Consider the following 13,655-nt stretch of genomic DNA (forward strand, 5'->3'; position numbering starts at 1 on the left):
ATTTTTTCCTTTTTTCACATTTTTTCTTTTCCCTTTCCCCTCTCCTTCCCACTTCCCCTTTAGGCATTTTATTCCTATTTCACACTCTCAATTAAACCATTTGAACCTTATTTACACGTTTAGTTTTTTACACCAGAGAAACTATTCGAGTGTGTCCTATTTATTTCACTTAAGAGCATAGCATAAATGTGCATCCATTTAGTTATAAATGTTTCTAGTTTCTCATTCTTTATGGCTGAGTAATACTCTATTTTGTAGAAAAACCACATCTGCTTTATCCAGTCTCCAGATGATGGGCATTTGGGTTGTTTCCAAGTTTTAGCTATTATGAATGGTGTCGCTATAAACGTGGTACACATATATTACTATGGTCTGATTCCTTTAATTCTGTTGGAAAGGTACCCAGCAGAGGGATAGCTGGGCCAAATGGAACCTCTAATCCTAGTACTTTGAGGTATCTGCACACTGATTTCCACAGAGTTTGCACCAGTCTGCACTCCGACCAACAATGGAGAAGGGTTCCTTTCTCACCACAGCCCCACCAGCGTTTGTTATTGGTTGATTTCTTGATAGCAACCATTCTTTCTGGGGTGAGGTGGAATCTCAGCGTTGTTTTCATCTGCATCTCTCGAATGACCCGTGATGTGGAACATTTTTTCATATATTTATTTGCTGCTTTTACTTGTTTGTCTGAGTAATGTCTATTCATTTCAGATGCCCATTTTGAATCAGGTCTTTGTATTTGGTAGGTATGATTGTTTTGAATTCTTTATATATTCTGTATGGTAGTCCTTTGTCTGAGGAGTAGCTGGTAAAATTTTTTGTATCTGTTTTTATGTCCATATAGTTTTTATTACTGTAGCTTTATAATCTGTTTTGACATCAGGGGCTTTGTTTTTCTTGTTCAGGATTGCTTTGGCTATTCACAATCTTGTTCTGAATGAGTTTTAGGATTATTTTTTTCTGTAAAACAACACCTTAGAGATATTTTGATAGGGACTGCATTGAGTCTATAGATTTCAGAAATATGCATAATTTAGCAATATTAATCTATGATCATAGAATGTCTTTCCATTTACAAACTTTCTTTCATCAACATTATAAAGTGTTTAGTATATGTCTTTTTGCTCCTTGATTGCATTTTCCTAAATACTTTATTGATGATGATGTAAATGAAATTGGCTTTTTGAAGAGTTGTCAAGTTGATCATTGCTAATGTGTAAATATAAAATTGATTTTTATACCTTAATTTTATATCCCGTATCTTTAGTAAATTCACTTATTCAAAGTTTTTTGGTACTGTTTAAGCTTTTCTGCATATATGATCATATTATCTGCAGATAGAGATAGTTTTACTTTTTTCTATGCTTTTTAATTTTATCATTTTCTTGCCTGATTTCTCTGGCTGGATATTCTAGGACTATGTAGAAGAATACTTTTAAAGAGGCAAAAGTAGGCATCCTTGCCTCTTCTTGACCTCAGAGGGAAAGTTACAGTTATGCTTATTTCACAAGTGGTCTTTATTTTATTAAAGTAATTTATTTCTGTTTCTGATGTGTGAAGTTTTTATTATGAAATAATGTTGGATTTTATTAAATGTCTTTTTGCACCTATTGATCATGTGATTTTTATTCTTCACTGTTTTAATGTGGCCTCTTTATTGATTGATCAGTGTATGTTGAACTATTCTTGCATCCCAGGGATACATCCCACTTGGCATGGGTATGTGATCCTTTTGATGTGCTGTTCAATTAAGTTTGCTGGAATTTTCATGAAGATTTTTGCACTTAATGTTTGTCAGACCATTATAGATTTCTTTTTTTGTAGGACCTGTTTGGTACTAGGTGGTACTAGCTTCATAGAATTTATTTGTAAGTGCTCTCTATCTTACTTTTTGGAAAAGTTTAAGAAGGATTGCTATTAATTCTTTCAATGTTTTCTGGAATTCACCTGTGAAATTACCTTGTCACGGGCTTTTCTTGGTTAGTTTTTAAAAATGCTTTCAACATTCTAATTTGTTGTTGATCTGCTCAGATATTTTCTTTTTCTTGCTAGTTCAGTTTTAGGTTTCCAATTTGTTGGTGTAAAATTATTCACAATAGTTATTTATAATTCATTTTATTTATGGGTTCTTTTTAATGCCTTTTTCCAGTTTTTTTTTTTTTTTTTTTTTTTTTTTTTTTTTTTTTTTTGGTACTGGGAATTGAACTCAGGTCCTTCTGCTTGTGAGTCAGGCTCTGGAACCACTGAGCTAAATCCCCAGCCCATCCTCTTCCCAGTTTTATTTCTTTGAATCTTCTCTTTTTTTAAATTTAGGGTTTGTTGCTTTATTTTTTTCTTTACTCTTTTCTTTAACATGTATTTCTGGTTTATCTTTTATTGGTCTCTTCTTTCTGCTATATTTTATTCTTTTTCTATTTTTTTAAGAATCAGAATTTTTTTTTGTTGGAGATCGTTATTTAATGTAAATGTTTATGCAAATAAGTTTATTTTTTAATACTGCTTTTTTAGCATTCTGTACATTTTGGCATGTTATGTTTCATTGCTGTTTTTCTTGTTATACTTAATTGCGAGAGGTTATAGAGAATAACCACCCTGAGCCAAATTTTAATTCTTTTTTTTTTTTCCTCATGAGTTTATTGGTACATTTTAGGTATACAGTACAGTTACATTCATCACTGGGATCCTGTACCTTTATATGACAGCTTGTTTCTCTTTTTCCCCTTGTCCCTGCCCTCCCTTCACCCCCTCCTCCTCTCCTCATTTACAAACACTTCATTTCCATTTTTTCATTTTCTCATATTTTTTCTTTTCCCTTATTAGCTTTCCCCTACCCTTCCCACTTTCCCTACACCTTTGGCCCCTTTCTTCCTATTTCACATTGTCAATTATATCATTAGGATCTTATGTACTATTATAGTTTATTCACACCAGAGAAACTATTCAGTATTTACACATGTGTGACTTATTTCACTTAAGAGTATATCCTCAATATGTATCCATTTTCCTATGAATGAATCTAATTTCTCATTATTTATGGCTGAGTAATAGTCCATTTTATAGAAAAACCACATCTTCTTTATCCAGCTTCCAACTGATGGGCAAATGGGTTGTTTCCAAGTTTTAGCTGTTACAAACTGTGCCACTATAAACATAGGTGTGCGTATATCTCTGCGATATGATTCTTTTAATTCTTACCTCAAAGAGCTGGGACTAGAGGTTCCATTTGACCCAACCATCACTCTGCTGGGTATCTTTCCAAATTTAAATTCTGTATTGCCAGTGTTTGAGAGCAGATCCCGCTGGAAAATCTCTCCAGGAGGAAAGCAGGCTTGTGGGCTCCTTTTAAATGCCTCTTCTAATTGGGGAGGGTTCAGGGAGAGGGGAGCATAAGTGAAATTTCACAAGAGCAAAACTTTGCCAAATTAGTGGGGGTCAGGGAAAGTTTCACACAGTTTAGTTGAAACAAAATATCACACAGGTTTGGAGTAGCCTGTTCACAAGGTTGTAAAGATAATGTATAGTTGCAGATTGCTCTATCAAACAGGATGTGGTGGTCTGTCAGGCATTAACTGAGGGGACTCCCAAGAAAGAAGGGGGAGGCAACCACTCAGAATCACTTGACTTTACACAAATGGAGTCAGGCTGGCTATCACATTCTTAAGATATTTTCCAATTTCTTTTTTATTTATTCTTTGGCCTAATACTTGAGTGTATTGTTTAATTAACATGTGTTTGTGAATTTACCTGTTTTATTTTTTATTGATTTCCTGTTTCATTCCATTGTGGCCAGAGGTACTTATAATGATTTGAATCTTCTTATATTTTATTTTGTGACTCAAAATACTGTGTGTACAAGAATTTTCTGTCTGCACTTGAAAAGAAGAGTATTTTATTGCTGAGTGCATTACTGTCTATTCATCTGCTCTGTTGATTTGGCTTATACTGTTGCTTACCTCTGCTGTTTCCTTATTGATTTTCTTTTCTTTTTTTTTTTTTGTACTGGGGATTGAACTTGGGTCCTTGTGCTTGCAAGGCAGGCCACCGAACTGCTGAGCTAAATCCCTGGCCCTCCTTATTGATTTTCTATCCTGATGATCTATACATTGTAGAGATTAAATTCTCTTATTATTTTTGTACTGCTGCTTCTTCTCACTTCAAATATGTCAATATTTGCTTTGTATATTAGGTTCTTTGATGTTGGGTACATTTATATTTATAATTATATATTTCTGGTGAATTGACCCTTTTTCATTGAATAATGCCCTTCTTTATCTCCAGTGGCAGTTTTTGGCTTAGTCTATTTTTATCTGATATGAGTGTAGTCACCCCACTGTTCTTTGGTTACCATTTTAATGGAGTGTCTTCAGCTACCTCTGCAACTTTCAGCCTCTGTTTGTTCTTAAATCTAGATGAATCTTTTGTATATGTTTGATATTGATTTATTCTCTGCTCAGTTCAGTCACTATATCTTAGTGTGTCTTCTAGGATTTCTGTTTTAGTCTTTTTCATAGTTTCTATTTCTTCTTTTGTTCATATATCATTTTCCTGATTCATTAAGTTGTTATTTGGGTTATCTTGTAGCACACAAAACTTCTTTGAGATAACTTTGTGTTGTAGTTAAATAGTTCATGAGTTTCCATTTCTTTCAGGCCAAATTCTAGATCTTTATTCATTTCCTTTTGTGGTCTCATGTTTGCTCAGTTCTTTGTGATTCTTGCAGGCTTGTATTGGTGTTTATTTATTTCAAAGAGTGCTCCTAGTCTTAATAAATGGGTTTTAGCAGGTAAAGTTTTTCTCCTGCTGGATCCTAAGGTAGTGTATTAGTTTTCTGGGGAAATAAATCAGTACAAACTTGGTGATGATTTTTCTCCATATTTTGTAGATCTTTTGTACTAAGTTTTATGTTATTTTTATAAGTGAAAAGTAACCTTTAAAATTCAAAAGTAAAAATTTAGCTTAATGAATAGCATTGTAAAGTACATATGGTTCTGATTATGAATGACAGCTAAACCCTCTTTTTTCTAGGGTGTATTTTGCATAAATCATGCCCTGTGTTGAGAGTTTTACTGACTCACTTGAGGTATATCTTTTCTTTCCAAGACTTTTCATTGATATGTACATTTATCAACGTAGTATAACAAAGAAGTTTCAAAATTTATTCATTCAACAAATATTTCCTGAATTGTTGTCATTTTTCTGCTGCTGAGAATAAATGAACAATTCAAACACAGGCCTTGCTTCATGAAATTTAAAACTTAACACTTGAAAACTGTTGACAAAGCTGCCAAGGGCTTGGTGGGTGGGAACACACATGCAACCTCAACAAGAGAAGCAAGACAGGCTTTTGGAGGAAGCGCAGTGCCAGAGTTAGCCAGAGGAAAGGCAAGCAATCATCCCATAGGGTTGAAAGAGAATATACAGAGGTCTAGAGGTGAGCTATGTTCAGAGAACAAGAAATAGATGCATAGAGCAGTGAAAAGAATTTTATGGTGGAAAGGGATGACTGACAAAGGCAGGAATCAATAGTTGAGTCGTAAAGGGACTTATAGACCAAGTTATAGAATTCTTATAGATTTTATCTTGTGGGTAATGGAAAATCATTTGACTATATATTATTGACCTAGAGTAATTGTCACAAATCACTACAAATACAGTAGTTTAGGACCTCAAAAATTTATTCTCTCAATTTTAGAGGTGTGAAGTTCTAAGTTAAGGTATTTTTCAGGATTGGTCCCTCCAAGGTCCTGAGTGACAATCAGTTCCATGCTTGCTTCTTAGTTTCTGGTGATAGCCAGCAACACTTGGAGTTCCTTGATTTAAGTTAGGCTTCACAACTTCAATCTCTGTCCCTATTTTTACATAGCTTTCATCTCTTTGTGTCTTATTTTCTCATCATAAGGACACTTGTCGTTGGATTTAGGTCCCTTTTTCTCCTTTATAGTTTAAGAAACTGGAGCAGAGAGAGGTTGATAATTTGCCCAAAGCCACACAAATAATAAGTGGTAGAGTGCGATTTTTGACCCAAGCACTGGGACAGCTGAGCCTGTCTATGCCTGTCGCTCCTACTACTGCACAGTGCCTTTAACAGGAGAGGAGATAATCAATGTGTGCATATATTTTCATAGTAGATGCTTATTTTGATAGCAGATATGTCATTTAAAAGTCTGTAAAATGATTTTTCTTGCCTGCTATTCCTCTGTTTTGTTCTTATATTGGCTTGCCACTAGATTGCTTCAGAGATGGAGTATCATTTATCATTTATATTTTCATGGGATTTGGACAGGTTTGATTCATACTTTCTCTATCAGAATGCTGAGGTGAGGTGATTATTACACCTTCATATTATTAAACAATAAATTAAACTTGCTTAAGAATTAGAGCTGCTCATAGGATAATTTATTTCATAAACTTTCACATGTAACTTGCTCCCATGAATCACTCTTATTGACATATGTTCTTTTTTTGTTTTTTTGGTACCAGGGATTGAACTCGGGTCTTTGTGCTTGCAAGGCAGGCCACCAAACCGCTGAGCTAAATCCCCAGCCCCTTGACATATATTCTGTAATGTTAATTTCTGGATTTCTTTATTGACTGTTTAAAGTACATTGAGTAATATTGAAGCAATGCCACTTTAAGATCAACTTTTTTTAATTAGAAGAAGAGGATAAGGAGAAAGTAGAATTTTATTTTCCCAAATTTTGAAATGTTAGTAAAAATTTTAATTCCTATATAGACGGCATTACTAATTGATGTACTACCATTGATAATCACCATCATATCACACAGCTGGCTTTACAAAAATGTAAGTAAATAGCAAGTGACTTTTCTTCTAATTGCAAATATTGATAGAAGTATCCATCCGAAAGTTTGTCTCAACTTTGTTTTGTAAGCTTCAGGCAGCTGTAGTTTTCTGAGATTTGCTTTTATAGCATCAGTCATCTATTTCCAGCTTGAACTATTTGATGGCTCTCTCTTAAAGTGTGTGCATTTAAAGTTGAACCCTAAGATGATGCCAGGCATAAGAAGAGCTGTACTCTGGGTAGAAGAAACTATACATGCAGAAGTATGGAGGTCTGTTATATAAGTCAGCCTTGCCAGATGACAGGTCCTCTTCCTTTCCCCATACATAGTCCTGGGGATTTTAGTTGGGGTAAGGACTTGTAGAGTGTTTGTCATTCTAATCAATAAAAATAAAGAACCAAAAGTTGGATCCATTGAATTGTGGTGATATTTTTTCTTTGTGTTCTCTCGTCAGTCACTCCTGAAGCCATTGGGCTCTTGTCTGCTGTTGGGGTCTTCATTGTTCTTCTGGCAGTCCTCTTCCTCTTTATCAACAAGAAGCTGTGTTTTGAAACCATAGGAGGTCTTCCATTCCTGGAGCAACGAGGAAAAAGAAAGCACTCGAAAGACAAGACTCAGATCCACAAGGGGCTGGGTAAGCATCATGTTTCCTATTCTCCCGAGCTTGACATCTCTCTGTAGTTTGGGCCAGGGGAAGGGTATCTTCGTTTCCAGAATGGGCCCCAGTAAGAAGTCACACGTGAACTCTTTAGGAGCTGTGGTGGTGGACAATGAATGGACATTACTAAAGAATCTCATCTTTATGAAAGTCATGCTCTCTTTAGAGTTTGAAGAGAAGATGGAAAAGCCAGCCCAACACTTCCTATCTCTCTAGTTGTCTTATGTTGAATTTACCTCTGGCTAAAGTTAGAAGAAAATGTGTATTTTGATTGACAAGATCCTTGATGTCCTTTAGCCTTATGATGTTGATATTTTACTTCTTAGCTGTTTGGGGGCCACTCTTACCTTGTAGGACAAATTACTTTTCCACAGGGAGATTTTCACTCATAAAGCCCACTGAGTGTACTACATCATTTACTCACGACATTCAACTTGATGAAGGAAAAATAAAGAAACAATTGACTTCTTGCTCCTCAGGGACATATTCTACCTTCAACCGCTGAGGTACTTAGTAGTGCATGTCATCGTGGTGTTCTGGTTATCATCACACAGAAGCTATGCCCTGAAAGAAAGCACTTGTACCTTATAGGGAAGGGCTTTGCTCCTTTTTGTCAGTCTGTTAACTGCCTGCCTCATACCACGTGGCATGAGGGGTATGATGGAGTGGTCAAGGAGCAACCTTACACTCTCTTCTGAGCAAGCCCATGGTCTGGAGAACACTGTCCAGTCCTTCCTCCTCTGGGGTGTCCTAAGTGAGCATGGACCACGCAGAATATTTGACTTATCCGTGCATTGGCTTATGTAACCATGTTCAGCTCTTTGTTTGGCTATAAAAAGGCATAATTTACATATCACTTGCAGGAAAATAGATGAAATTAGAAGCATCATGTTAAGCTAAAAAAAGCCAGAGTCAGAAAGACAAGTATCATGTTATCCCTAATGAGTGGATTCTTAAAAAAATTAAAGTAGAAGGGAGTATTAGACAAGAGGGAGGAAATAAAGTCAAGAGCGAGAGGATATAAGAGAGGGTAAGAAGATGGATAAGTTCAAATTATTTTATATGTATGTACGAAAATATTGAAACCAAATATTGTGTAAAATTAATAGATACTAATAAATATATTGAAAAAGCATAGTTTAGGAATAAAAATGCTGCCTTTCTATTGTTTCGTAACAAATTACCCCAAATTTTAGGAGTGCAGAACTATAAACATTTACCTGACTGTTTTTTAATTTTGAGAATCTAGGAGTGTCATGGTTGAGTAGTTCTAGATCAAGGTCCCTCAGGAGGAGGGGTCAGCTGCGCTGCTGCACTGGGTTGGGTGGTGTATGGCTGTCAGAGTCACTTCCAGGAGTGCAAGAGGCCTCCCTGTTCCTGAAGAGATGATTCCCAGGGCTACTTGAATTCTGTATGGCATGGCAGCTGGCTTCCTCTTAGCGAGAGATCCACTGAGAGCAAGAAGGAACTGCAGTTTCTTCTGTAACCAAGACTGAGAAGTCACACATTGTCACTCTGTCATCTTCTGCTCACTCACTGAATATAGGCCACTCTGAAGGGAAGGGAACTTATCCTGTATTTGTTGAGGGAAAGAGTGTCAAAGAATTTGTGAATGAAAAAAAAATCACTATTTGAGACGGTAATGGGGAAAGGTATAAACTGCAGAACAGGATATTTATCGGGCATGTTGCCATGATTTTTGATCTCCACTTGGGACATCTGATTCATCTTCTGAAAATAGAATGGAATATTCACATACAGTTTCTCATGTAAAACTGGGGACTTATGAATAGTTTAGAGACTCTTGTCCCAGTTGGGACATAAGTAAGTGGGATGAACATACCTAGGCTTGGTTGTGGAGTGGTCTGGTGGGAAGACTCATAACTATTCTACATTCTCCGTTCAGACTGAGTGCTACTTGTTATATGACCTTGGCAAATCATGTAACCATTCTGAACTCATTTCCTCAGCTGCATATTGCGATTATGAATAGAAATCTGGCAGGGTATTTCTAGATTACATGAATTAATTTGGTCAAGATACTAACATTGGGCCTATGGTGAAAGTCCTAACTTGGACCACAGCTGGGTAGTATTAACAAGTGACAGCTTCTAAGAGTAACATCACACATGAATCTGCTGTTAGTACTTTGGGAAATTGAAGTTGGTAATATTTTCTCCTTTGCAAACTATAATGAGTGCAAAGCACTAAGGTTGGAGCTTTTTAAAATATTTCTTTTTTGTCTTGTTTGACATGTTATTTTAGAGACAGTTATGAATTATACTTGCAAATAAGTTGAGGTTTGAAGATAATGTTGAAACAATAAAAGTAAAGCATGAGCCAGAAGCTGTTAGCTCAAAAGACACTGAAAAATACACATCTTAAATTCAGAGTGGGGTCATATGAAGGGAGCTTTTAAAAATAGCTAATTCAGGAGAATCTCCAAATAATAATGTCCAAAAAGCAAACACCTTCATTTTGACATTTCTCTTTTTAAAGGTTTAATTGTCATTGATCAAAAGTCTTTAAAAAACATGCTTCTATTCCAGATTTCATCTAACCTTCAGCATTTGCCTTAATACCATCCTCAGAGCACTGATTTCTCTGAAGTTGGGATGTTCTAAACATATTTTGACAAATATGAAAGCATATTTTATGACAAAGAAGAAAGCAAGGCAGCCTGGTGTGGAAAGAAGCATGGTGCAATAAAGTTAGTTTTGCCGCTAATTGGCTGTGGTATTGTGGGAAACTTGTTTGGCCTCTCTGAGTCTTAAGTCCTCATTTGCAAATTGATGAGTCTGGACTAGGTCTCTCTCAATTCTTATTCTGTGATCCTGTTTGGTTCATAAGGTTACCACGGCAACCTCTTCTGTAGCTTGGTTTGTGAATGGAAGAGACCTAATAAAAATGAAAAAAATCACCTAGACCATTCTACTCTTAGATTGAACTGTATTATAGATAAAATGGCTGAATATCAGTGACCTCATTTATCATTATAATCTATGTGCAGTTCTGATCTTTGCTTATCTGGTAATATCAGAGAGGCAGGAACAACAATTTATTTTCTGAACTTACTATGCAAAAGTTATTTAATTGACAAAATACCTTTCTTTGGGCCATATATTTTTCAAAGTTTGAAGAATATTCACACCACTTTCCATCTGGAACTAGGGTAAGGGGGAAAATAATACGAAATGATATCTTGCTAATAATGCAGATAATAATAGTGATAATTGGCAACTGTCATTTATTTAGCACTTATTACTGCTATGTATCTGTGAAATGTTTTATATTCATTATTTGATTTCTTTAAGGTGCTGTATTGTTCACTGATAGTGATCACTTTGGGGAAAGGTAAATTCTACTTGTAATAAAGAAGCTTTTGTTTTGCTGTGAGATAGAAAGTTGATTAAAAATTAAAATCTCACAGTGAGGTAGCTTTTAAAGAAGTGTATCTGAGGGAGGAGAGATGAGAATGGTATTCTGTTTTATTCCCCAAAAGGCTTTCTTTGTGTAACAAAGGCATAAGTTCTATTTTGGAACAAAGACCCTCATTTGAAGAGGCGCAGTGCAGAAAGGATGAAGGAAAAACAGTTCTTCCCAGGCAAGGGCAGAAGAAGAATCGTGTTCCACTCCTGGAAAGGTCAAATTTTGGCTTGGAAGATGACAAGAGCAGATTCAGAGGGCCTGAGACATTGCTCAGACTCCACCTTGAGAAGATTAGCGGATGTGGAACAGTGGGAACCCGGCTGTAACTCTGTAGTAAGAGTAGAATCCAGCATGGCCCGTGGAAGAGCAGGGCACCGTGGGCTTCTCCCTCGGAGCTAACACTGGAGATCAAGGAAGGGTTCCATGTGGGCCTGGGGTGCCTGCAGTGGGATGGTTGGAGGGAAAGAAGACTCCTCCTCCGCAGTTCCTCAGATGAATAGTTCATACAAACGGATGTTTAGACATTTCTGCAGGCCCATATGGGTGCAGAAAACAGCGTTGCTGTCAGAAGTATAAGGTCAGTGCAGCGTGGGAGACATGGATCTGAGATGAATTATCCCAGGCCTGTGGGGGCAGGGCTGTCCTCATCTGCGTGCACCCTGTGCAGCTGCCCCGGCCCCCCCCCAGCCCCCCTTAGAAGGGCTCTGCATTTGAGTTAATGCTTTACTGTTGCTGTCTTGAAATTCTTAATGGTTCTAAGGGTCCCGACTTTTCCTTTTGCACCACTCTTGCCAGTTTTGTGGTTTGTGATGCTGGCACGTTCTCCAGGCGGCACTCCAGGTCTCCACAGTTCACAGAGAATGCTGTTAAGGCAGAAGCTGATTCCTCTGGAGGTCAATGGGAGCCAGAAGGAATGAGCAGCACATCAGGTTAGATAAGCTCACACCTCGGCCTCATGCTCCCTGGTTTAAGGGGACGTAAGAGTTTTTCTGTCCTCTGTGTGTTTCTCTATGTGTTTCTGTCCTCTGTGTTTGAATTTAGGCCTCATCCTGATAATCCAGGAAGGTTTTCTTGTTTTAAATCCTTAAGTCATTTATATCTACAAATACCTTTTTTTCCAAATAAAGTATTACACATAGGTTCCAGGGATAAGGAAATGGACATATCTTTCCGGGGGGGTCATCATTCTGCCCACTACAGCGGGAGAGGAAGGTGGAAACTTCATGCAGGAATGATTTTCAGTCATCCCACAACAGAAGAATTGATGAAGAATTGGATGCAAGATACTCTTCTCTCCTGTTTGCTCCCACAGTGGTCTCCCGCACTCCCCAAGTGGGGTGAGAATGATGTTCCCAAAGATGTAGCAAAAGCTCGTCAGACATGTATGATAGTGACTGTAGCCAGCAGCTGCAGTACTTTCCAACATTAAACTCTGCTGAGCGATCCTAGATCTTATTCCTGGGAATCGTTAAAAAAATAATCAGTGCCCCCAGTTCACTGCAAGTGAAATCAGAATGGAGAGTGACTGTACAGGCTTTAGTAAGAATGTCAGGTAGGTCGAGCTGTGGAAGGCAGGAGCACCTGATGAAAGTGAGGGACTTCGTGGTCGAGTTTCCTTTTGGGGCAGGAAAAGGGATGCATGAGCAGACTCACATTGTCCCGGTCGGCCTGTGCTTCCGCCTGCCCTGGACGGGGTGGTGCTTCCGGCCAAGCTCCCGCCCACAACACTCCATTCTGTACTGGTCAGCAAGCAAGGTGCCCCTTCCGCGACACTCTGCCATCTTCTTCTCACCATCCACACATTCCGTGACCCTGCTTTTCTGTGCGGTTCACTTCTGCACAGGTATTAGAAGACATTTAGAAGAGGCATCCTCCTTCATAAAATTAGTCAAGGTTGCCACATCGCAACTAACTTGAATTCGTACTCAAGATTCTGAGAATTCTGCAAGTTTCAAAAAAAATTTTTTTTGTGACTGTGCCAAGACCAAAGAATCTGATCTGCACTTCTCTGTGTCTTCCAGTATTGACTTAATGACTTTTGACAACATTCTGTTTTCGTGTCATGCCCAACAAGTGTTATAAAATGGTACAAATGAGGATGGAAAACATATATGCAAATATAGAAGCACAGTGGCCAGCATACATGGATGGCCTCATTCTGTTTTTGTGGTTTTGGCTTGTTGAGATAGAGAAGGACATACAGCCGCATGCCCATCTTACAGCTGTAAGTCATCACCGTCAGATTCCTCAGACCTCACATGTAGTATAGTTGATTCAATACAGCAAGAGGAAGTCATTTGTAAGGCTAATGTAAAAGCAGTACGAATCATACTCTCCTTTCCTGAGAGATTTTGATTACCTTCTTTAACGTATTATTCTCTTTTATTTGTACCTAGCATCTGCATTTCTTTACCTACCGGTCTAGGCAGTGTCTCCATGTTGAGATATACTATTTAGATGAATTTGAAGTTAATCAGATATATTATAATGAAGAAGGTTTCATGATCTATTTGCTTTTATAAATGATTAAAAAGTATAACTGCCACTAAGTGCTTTTACGTTTGTATTCTACAGACTTTAGAATTACACAGTGATTTGCGGTAGAGTAATGGACCGGATAAGTTTTAGAAAGTTAAGATCCTCTGTTCTCCCATCCCCCGTTTTGTACTTCTTTTTCCCATGATAGTGGCGCGGCTGAAACAGCCCTTCCTACTTCTTGTTGCACCTGGCTCCATTTCAGCAAATGCAAAGTGGACCCAGGTTA

At 37.5% G+C, this 13,655-nt stretch overlaps 1 protein-coding gene across 7 annotated transcripts in view; it reads left to right on the forward strand.

The window, feature by feature from the left end:
* Positions 1-7,364: 7,364 nt before the first annotated feature.
* Syt16 (synaptotagmin 16) overlaps positions 7,365-13,655 on the forward strand; it is a 160,230-nt gene continuing 153,939 nt past the window's right edge. For 6 of the 7 annotated variants that reach the window (XM_010605729.1, XM_010605730.1, XM_010605727.2 and 3 more), the window contains exon 1: positions 7,365-7,438. The gene's annotated coding sequence lies outside the window, so the exon portion shown is untranslated. The remainder of the gene's footprint in view (positions 7,439-13,655) is intronic. The other variant, XM_033766663.1, reaches the window with a different exon arrangement.

Source organism: Fukomys damarensis, unplaced genomic scaffold (genome assembly GCF_012274545.1).
Source record: "Fukomys damarensis isolate Sample0158 unplaced genomic scaffold, DMR_v1.0_HiC HiC_scaffold_21, whole genome shotgun sequence".
In the NCBI taxonomy this organism is placed as follows: domain Eukaryota; kingdom Metazoa; phylum Chordata; class Mammalia; order Rodentia; family Bathyergidae; genus Fukomys; species Fukomys damarensis.